Genomic DNA, 9,160 nt, shown 5'->3' with positions numbered 1-9,160 from the left:
AAAGATACCAAAATATTGTTGATTAACTGGGCAACAAGTTCAATATCAACTTAAACTACAAAAAAGGAACCCCATTTTGTGTTGTCTTCCTACTTCTTTGTGGTATATGCACAGTAATTTTACAGTTTGCGATTTTTTTTGTTTTGAAGTTCAAGCTAATGACATGGGGAAAAAATAATTTCACAAAATTAATGAATTATGAGTATTTAATTGTTAAATCTTTATAAATACAATACTAAAATTCCAACCCTGAGCCTGTAGGGTATATATAAATACAATTTCTATCGAGTTAAAATTTTGGTGATCGAAATCCTCTAATCATTAAAGTTATTGAATTATGAATTATAGTTAATATTACGAACATGCTCCTTAGATTCTTTAAAATGCCACCTGGAGCTGTCTTACATACAACCATGTACTTGCAAGTATTACACTAATATGTAAATGTAGAATGGAACTCCTCCAAAATTCATGCTAGGCATATAAAATTATGCAGATCAATCGTCCCTGCAAAGGTGACTTTGACTCACAAAGAGCCCATGGAAGCCTGTGGGCACTCTTCTGGGTAACTTAACCGCGGCAACGATCTCTAGGGTGGGGGACTTGGCGTCCATGATTAAGAACTTGGATTCTTTGGCGATCTCATCATGTACATATGTAACTAGGAAGCCATCGTCCTCATCTGCAGCCGCATTATTTGGCACGAAAAAGGGTTCGTTTCCGGTGCAGCCTGGCTCGTACATGCGGCTAGCGACTATGCAGTCTAAGCAATCGTCTGACGATAGGGATAAATCTAACTTCACCACCCCTACCATCAGCATGGGCGTGCCAACTACTGCGGCATAAGCATACCTATGAATCAAATTAATTATACGACAATGCTTCAATATGTCTCGTTCTTGACTTAAGCTTAAAAGGTTTGTCTATAGTATGTCTTAAGACTCTTCTAATTTATTTGATCAGTAAAATAATTTCCTCATATATACATGTAAAACTAGATTGGTAATATCGAAATATATATACTTTTTCAAGAACAAAAAGTCATTGAGTGAATATTTTCTCAAGTGAATATTTTTGTTAAGACTAAGTTGATGCATGAATTAGGAGAAAATTGGAATTTTGTCCAGTAATTTGAGAGTAGGCATTTTTCGTCTTACATGAATTGATTTTATAATTTATAGTCATAACTTAAAAATTTTGGCAATTTTAGTCCTTTTCTGGCCAAACTTGACTGGAAATTGCATACGACTTGTACACAACCCGATTAAATTGCAATATTAGTCATGTAAATCTGGGAGGGTTGTCATTTTTGGTAATATAGATTGTTGGGTTGACAACTTTGGTATTGCATGAATTGATTTACATGACTAAAACTACGACTTAATTAGATCATGTGCAAGTCACCTGTAATTTTCCTGCTAAGTTAGCCAAAAAGGACTAAAATGAAGGAAATTTTAGCCTGGACCAAGTTTGGTCGGATCAATCACCCTAAACTATACACCAGTCACATTATAAATATTTTGCACCATGTGATTGATTAGCTAAAAGATTAGATGGAATTGTCATACCTGTTCTTCTTTCCTGCGTAAGCTGGATTAATGATTGGCATGTCAAGAACTTTGGAAGACAGGGGATGCCTCGTGATCACCTTCTTGTCCTTGACACTTATCCTGATTTCCTCCAACGTCAGCTGCGCCAAATCCAGACGCTCCAAGGCCAGTTCAATAGATGAAAGATTAGAGGCCACCACTACTATGGTCTCACCGTCGTCTTCTTCCCATGCGTTAACTGAATGTGACATGTTGAATCCAGGCACATCAATCCACCACATTCCACTCTCGTCTTTAGCGCATCTCCGGATAATGCCCAGCCTCGGTACTTTAACAGGATCAATTCTCATTGGGGGTCGTCCTCTCAAAAGCTCCACGGGGCTTATCACCATCTGCCCATCATTAAATATGGCGTAATTTTTTGTTACAGCAAAGTCATGGATCAAAGCTGTACTCTTCATGGAGAAGATGGGAACGTCTGGTCCTTTTCTTCCATCAGAACCGATTCTGAAAAATGTCAAGAATGGAGGAACTACGTGGAATCTGAAAGCAAAGGTTTCGCCTGTGTCTGGATCAACTTTTGGGTGCGCAGTCATGCTTATAAAGGGCTCGCTGCTGTCAAAATCATGGCGGCCAATAGTTCTGATATCTCCATCTGAGGTCACTTCAATCTCATAGGGGAGATCAGATTCACATAGAGCATATAATTTTCCACTGATTAGGGCCACACTAGTGTTTGCCATGCCAAAGCCATTAACTACAGGATTGAACTGTCCAGTAAGTACACGTGAAACACTTAGACCAACCCGTGCCATCGAGGCCATGAGGCCATTGAAGGAGGAGAAGCCACTTGGGAAGACGGCATAGCCGAGATCACACTCAACCATGTATTTGTAAGTCTTGACATAGCGACTACAAAACGTGGCTTTCCCTCTAGAGATCTTGATCATGTGAAGCATCCCATCACCGTCGAAGAGGTGGTATGGGCCGCGGGGGATGAACTGAGGATTGGGGCCGTTGCGCAGGTATACTCCGTCCAGGCAACTCGGAAGGGAGCCTTCCACCACCTCACAGGGAGTCGGAGGAAGTTCATCCACTGGAGCAAAGTTGCCGAAAAGTACATGTTCGGGATCAATGGATGGACGAAGGGGTAAGTCAAGATGGTTGCATATAAAATCATCGACTGACTTGAACATATTCGCAAGTAACGATTGCTTTTCCGTCTTGTTCTTCGAAATTGGGTGCATGTGCATAGTCTTGAACTTAATTCTTTCAGCAGAATTTGATATAAGCTTCATTAAAGACTCGTGAAGATTGGTGAAGGAATAAACGGCAATGATTTTCGTTTGAGGGTTCTTCGCAATCCCGACAGCTGATGAAATGTTGCAATCAGGAAATCTGGAAAGGAAGGAGGAAGACAGGGCCTCCATTTTAATTAAGAGGTTGCAAAGAGGAAGGGAAGACGTTACTCTGTCTGAAAAAATAAGCTTCCAATGTTTCCGCAGGAAATATTTAAAAACATAGGCAATTTTATAAGGTCTTGTACGGGGAAAATTGCAACTTTTGTCCTATACTTATAGGGATGGTATTTCCAGTCCTTTTAAAATTGACATTGATAATATGGACAATAATTGAAGAGAAAAAAACTTACACATTTAGGACAAATTTGGTGAAAATTATATCATTACCCGGTAAAATAACTTGATTTGGGGATTTAGAATTTTTTTTCTTTTTTTTTAAATAAAAATGACGATTACACAATTAAAAATATATCGATTCAATCAATAAAATTAAACTAAAATAGATTGATATATTGCAATAAACCACATTAAATTGGATTACTCATAAGTATGGACGGCTCGAATTTATTTATAGAATTTCAAGTTTAAGTACTTCGTTAAGAGATGTTTGGTGGGGATTTAAAACTTTCCAGCCAGACCTAACCTTGACATTTGCAAATCAAAAGCCAGACCATTTATGAAAATATGAAAGTAATAAATAAAGTAGAAAATTTTGTTTCAAAAGTTGTCCCAAATTTGAATCTATCAAAAGAACATTTGAGCTTTATTTACCAATTAAATGACATAGTTATTGAAGAAAAATAATGATATATTTTCATATAATTGACTCGTATGTTTTATTGAATTTTATTTAAGTATTAATAAAAAAGGAAATTGCAATAGTTATTAAAATATAACTAATTAATAAAATGAATATCAATTAGATGTATGCATATTTTATATAGGATTAAATGCAACTTTCCGGCCATATCTTTTTCAATTTGGCATTTTAATTCTTAGTTTTCTAGAAGAGCAAATAGGTCCTACAATTTTTCACGATTTTGGGCCCTTCAGATATTGAAGTTTGCAAATGTTACCGAAAAAAAACATGTACCCAACAACTGCTTTTTCTAATTTGGAGTTTTTATTCCCATTGGTTAATTAAATGATCGCAATAATTTAAATATTACAGAACCTATTTACTACTCCAGAAAGACAAAGGATTAAAATATCAGATGCAAAAAATACAAGACAAAAATTTACTTCCATACTGACAGAAATTATTCAATGGGAACAAAATCCGCAAAATAAAAAGAGCACGTCGAAGGCACATGCTTTCTTCCGATAATATTTACAAACTCCGACAACTAAAACACTAAAAAATCGCAATGTGTTCATTTCTCTCAATTCTCAAACTTAATTTTTAAGTTCATTTCCATGTGTTCTTCGCCACTAAAAGCAACCCTTAATAAATAAGGGTGCAACAATTAGCATTAATTTTAAGTAGGAAGTTACAATACTTTTGTTGCCCAAAGAATATGACTAATTTGATAACTTTACAAATTTAAGATACTAAAATGAGAAAAAAATTGATTCTTTTACCCTCTAAAAAGAAATTTGGGGCTCACATTTTTGGCAAAAAATGATCAAAGGAACTAATTTTTGACATAAATTAAATGTGTTAAATGTAATTTACTTTTTTCTAATATCAGAAGAGAACAAAAAGTCTTTCTGTGAAAAAAATTACGGTAAATTACAGTAATCTGATATACTCTTTCAAGTTATATTAAATCTATTATTAAAAAAAAATTAGTGGATTCTTCATTTCTAAAACTCGTAATAATAATGGATTAATAATTAGTAAAAATCTATTTGACTAGATGAATCATGCCAATGTATGCTTATATACACTACAAGAAAACAGGGTATCAGAGACGGAAATTTTCGCCGCCGAAGTCCGTGGCTGAAAGCCCCGTGGCTAAATTATTAGCGACGGAAATATTCCATCTCTAATTCTGAGACCGAGAACTCCGTCGCTAATTCTGTCGACAAACAAAAAGAAAATTTAAGTGTAATCCGTCTCTGATTTCCATAGACAATCCGTCTCTGATTCCGTCGATAAAAAAAAAATTGTCTCTAATCCATCTCAAAAAGTAAAGTATTTGTTTGTTAATTTCCATCTCTAAAACGCAGAAAATGTTCCTTCTCTATTCCGTATCTAAAACCTTACAAATTTTTGTCTCTGATCAGCTTCTAAACTTTCAAAATTTTCCGTCTCTAATTTTTTTTTATTTTTTTTGGCATATTTTTAATTTCTGTACCCAAATTAATATCCTAGTCATTACACCACCAAATTAATGGACACGCTCTTATATATATTTAAATTTGGTGTGAATCGATTAACCAGATTTTAAGATATCGTAATTATTGATTAAATTTTTTGATCTCATTATATATATAATAAAATAATAATTAAAATTATTCAACCATCACTATTATTATCCAAAATAAAATGTATGATATTGATTAATAATTATAATATATGGTCAATTTTGATTATAAAATTATCAAATATTAAATATAAAATGAAATATATAAAAAATTCAAAATAAAAATCTATAAAAAAATTTTAAAAAATAAATAAAAAGTTTACTTTTAGTTTTATTGTAATTAATTAAAACTAAATAATACATTATAATTATATAAATATATATATATATATTATCATGTCATATAATTACAACTTATAATTATTATTTTCATAAATAAAAAATATTCTTATTTTTGTTTTTTAATATTTTCATAAATAAAAAAATTTCTATTCACACCATCAGAGACGGAAATTTTCATGGCTAAATAAAAGAAAAAATTAGCTATGGAAATAACCAAGTCTCAACCATCTCGATTTTTAAGCAATCATTTAACAGTATTAGAGACGAAAATAGAGACGGAATGTAACATATTTTAGCAAAATTATAAATCCGTCTCTAAAATAAAAATTATTAATAATTTATCATAAAAAAGAGTCCCATCCCTAAATCCGTCTCTGATAAAGACGGATTTAATTCCGTCTCTAATTTTTGATCTCTGATATCTTGTTTTCTTGTAGTGATACCATTCAATTCACACCTTAAATTACCCTGTCCATTATGCAAAATCATCATCCAATTCATCAACATAATTAATTTAATCTAAAAAATGATGAAACTCTCTAATTATAATAACAAACATGATAATTCATGGACATATAAAAATAAAACCGTAGATTAGTTCTAAAAAGTATTCAGAACATTGTCTAATTAGGCTTCTCATAAGCTTTAGCAAAAAATAAATTAGTCCGTGCTAACTAAATCTAAAACAAAGAAGATAAATTGAGAAAAACTCATGCTATAGAAAAACGGGCTAGAGCGCCTGTCACTCTAATATCAGATCAACTTCTCCACGTGTCTTCTTTTACATCTCTCATCTTGAACGTGTATTATTCTAGAAAATTCACCAACTCATTGTTTTCTTTGGACTTCACCCTTGTCTCTAATAATGGTAGAAAGGAAAATACTCCTTACATAATCAAACCCTTTTTTTTTTCTTTTCTCATCATATTTAAAATTAATTCTAAAGTAATTTAGTGCTCGCGCAAATAATTTTACAGCAGCGAATAAGGTGAGACCTTCCTAATTTCTACGACATTGCATGCCTGGTAAGTCGTGGTTACGAGTCAGATTTAATGTGTTTCTATCAATCAAATTTCTAATAATTCGGAGTACGAGTTATCTTGGATGCACTTCTGCTGGCCAATCTCTGATAACCTGTGGGCACAGGTTATCTTGAATACAATCCTCTTAATTTCTTCACTTTTTCTCAGTTAGCTCTTTTAGCAATTCTTCTTCCTTGATGGAAGCACCTATAATGCCAAAAATGTAGCCACGAACAAGTATCATATCTTTAAAAAGATGGAGCTATTAACAAAAAAAAAAAACATACAATTTTATCCTAATTAGTCCATTTTCTATAAATTATATAATATTTTTTAAAAATTTATCTTGAATTTGTATTTTTCAATTATTATATTTAATTTTCAATTTTTATTTTAAAATGAGTTAAAATGCCACCTCCTATAGGTGAAGGCATAGAATGAAAATCACAATTTGCCAGATTTTTGTAACCTTGCACAATTCTCAGCCACATCTTGTAGTAACGAACTTTTTGAGTAATTGTTGTTTATTAATAGCATCAACCTAGCTAACCAGTCTGTCCCATCAAACATTAATTAATCAATATCTAGGTATAGGTATAGATATTATACAATAAATATATATAGTTCGATTTTGTTTTTAATTACTTTGTATTATCGTTCTAGCTATTAGATGGTGATGTAGTCGAGGTTTTTTATTAAAGAATAAAAATTGAGAATTCTACCAACGTCACAAATACATACCAAGTGAAGTGTGATTTTCGAAGGAGCAAGAGAAATAGTCAAATCAATGAATAGTACTTGTCTTAAAAAATTAATATTTTGGTATTTATATTAGTGTTGGAAGTTATATGGTGTGGTGGGTTGCATTTGTTTAATGTGTGCCTCATATATGTTAAATTACTCTTTTACCCTTATATGTTAACATTTTCTACCAATATACATCATACAGCGCCCCACTCTCGGATGGAATATGCACTAGCCGGTGTGATATTTTGTCTGAGAGTAAACGCTTTTCGGAATTGAGTTTAATACATGGGGCACCGCCTCGAGCTGGGGGTGGACTTTGGGCTCGAGGCATTGCCTCGAGCTGATGCACCATACCCGGGCTCGAGACAGTGCCTCGAGCTGGTGCGCTGGGAGGCACACCCTGGCTTGAGCTGGGGGTGCCCAGGTGGTGCACCGCGAGCCCAGCTCAAGGCTCACTGCCTTGAGCGACTTCTGCCTCAAGCCGGGGCACCTAGGTGTGCACCTCGTTTGTGCTGTGCACCTTTGACCTCAAGCTCGAGCATTGCTTCTAGCTGGTGCGCTGTGAAGCGACCTCTGGTTCACGTGGACGTCGGGCTCAAGGCACTGCCTTGAGCTGGGGGCACCACCCCCAGGCAGTGCCTCGAGCTAGGGCGCTGGTAGGCGCACCTGGTAGTGCAACTCGAGCCCACCTCAAGCTCGGCTTGAATCTTCAAGTGTTGGAATGAGGCGTATCTTATTGCGTCCGACGGGTTTTGAACCCATGTCAAAAGAGTGAAAAATGAGAACTCCAACAAGTACACCATCAAATACTTTTTATCAATATTTGTTCCATTCTCTACTAGTAAAGGTTATTGTGAGCTTATTCATTCTTTACGTTGAATTCTTTCATTTGTTTTCAGGATTTCGACGTCATCTTCAAGAGAGATTCCCTGTAAATAATTCTTACATGTGGTGATGGAGCCCCCCAAGACTTTGAAGAAAGTGAAGCGGCGCATTTTTTTTTCTTTTTCGAGGATGTTGCCTCTTGCGGTGATTTTCTCACCATCCACACTGTTGAAAATTTTGATAGGTAATCCGATAGTATTCCATATTCATAAATATAGTCACTGTACTTACTAAGTTGCTGTTTTATTTAGTCCGAATTTTTAATTGATGCATGTCATTCATTATTAATTTCAGAAATTTATGTCCTAAAACTAATTTTAATTTATTATTATTCAAAATATTACTTAAAAATATAACTATCTTGTCACAATAAGAAAAAAAATGAGAAAATCATACTTTCATATAATATATATATATATATATAGATTAATTATACACTGTTGATGCATTATAGATCAATATTTAATGCAATAAATTCTTGTTGTGCTTTCCCATTACCCATTTATTTACATGCTAACATCCATGTATTAAATTTTCATACTTGTAATAGCATTCCACATCCAAAATGGTTTGCTAGAAGCCTACACATAATTATTTCTTTCAAGTAATTATATGTAATTAAATAGAAATAACAATGGAAAAAAAAGGACCAATATTCTTTCATCTTTCTTTCTTGGATAATTGGCACTAGACCTTTCATCTTTCTTTCTCAGGAACAAAACGCATCCCGTCCTCTGTATTATTCGAAAATGACAAAACACTCCATGTAAAAAAATAATTCTAAATGTTTTTTTTGTGTTTTTTTTTTGAGAAAAAAGAGCGAAATACCTCCTTAACACATAGTGTCTGCATCATGCAACCTAGGTGTGATTTTGATTAAATTTTACTTATAAAATGATGTTTATACCCCTAGATGTGAATATTTACATCTTGTTATATATATAGGGTTAAATGCAATTTACCCCCTTGTGATATGTGAAATGAAAAAATGTCCCCTATAAAAT

General features: G+C 33.7%; 1 pseudogene across 1 annotated transcript; it reads right to left on the bottom strand.

Moving 5' to 3' along the window:
• Window positions 1–497: 497 nt before the first annotated feature.
• On the bottom strand, window positions 498–3,033 carry LOC105155499 (putative carotenoid cleavage dioxygenase 4, chloroplastic pseudogene; annotated as a pseudogene). Its single transcript, XR_016064091.1, has 2 exons — window positions 1,569–3,033; window positions 498–852 (listed from the first exon to the last, which is right to left on the bottom strand). The product of XR_016064091.1 is annotated as a putative carotenoid cleavage dioxygenase 4, chloroplastic pseudogene (transcript).
• Window positions 3,034–9,160: the final 6,127 nt, after the last annotated feature.

This window comes from Sesamum indicum, linkage group LG2 (assembly GCF_026168435.1).
Source record: "Sesamum indicum cultivar Baizhima isolate 11 linkage group LG2, ASM2616843v1, whole genome shotgun sequence".
Classification (NCBI taxonomy): Eukaryota; Viridiplantae; Streptophyta; class Magnoliopsida; order Lamiales; family Pedaliaceae; genus Sesamum; species Sesamum indicum.
The sequence above is the reverse complement of the archived record's forward strand: the minus strand, read 5'-3'. Positions and strand labels throughout refer to the sequence as shown.